Below are 689 nucleotides of genomic sequence, written 5' to 3'. Positions count from 1 at the left end.
AGAATAAGAGAAGCAACATTCTTTGTGCCCATGATGATGGGAAAGGAAGGAAGGAGGGGTGAGATTCGTGTTACGTACATACATTAACAACATAAAGAAGGGACAATATTAATAAAGCGCCAGTGCTGGAAATACTCAGATAAGGATAAGGAGGTGGGGGGGGGGGGGGGGGGGGGGGGGAGCGAGAGAGGCAAAAAGAGTCATAGGAGAGAGAGAACCATTGACGACGAGGTCAGAGGTCAGATGTAAAAAGGAATATTTTGTCTTCCTCGGTCAGCTGGTTTTCAAACCTCTCCACATGCAGCAGAAATCCCTGACGAAGCCACACAAACGGTTTAAAAATGTAACGAAAAAAGAAGAAAAAAACCTGTCGCTTATACACCCAGTCAGTGAAAAGCAATTAGTTTAAAAGGCAGAACCGCTTGAAGGAAGAAGAAAAGAAAAAAAAACACGATAATTAAGGTAATAATAAAAAGAAAGTAGATCGACAGTCGCTTTGCATAATATAGTTTTGCTAACAAAATGATTTGAAAAGAGAGATTTTCAGGCACGTTTGTGACACTCGGAAAGCATTTAGGCAATCAATGAATGATCTGCACCTCTTTAGAGAGAGAGAAGGAACACTATAATAGCCAGTCGGTTCAGAACCTCATTCCTGTTTCATGATAATAATAAGGAACACTATAATA

This window comes from Protomyctophum parallelum, assembly GCF_964188405.1.
Source record: "Protomyctophum parallelum genome assembly, chromosome: 3".
NCBI classification, from domain to species: domain Eukaryota; kingdom Metazoa; phylum Chordata; class Actinopteri; order Myctophiformes; family Myctophidae; genus Protomyctophum; species Protomyctophum parallelum.
The sequence above is the reverse complement of the archived record's forward strand: the minus strand, read 5'-3'. Positions refer to the sequence as shown.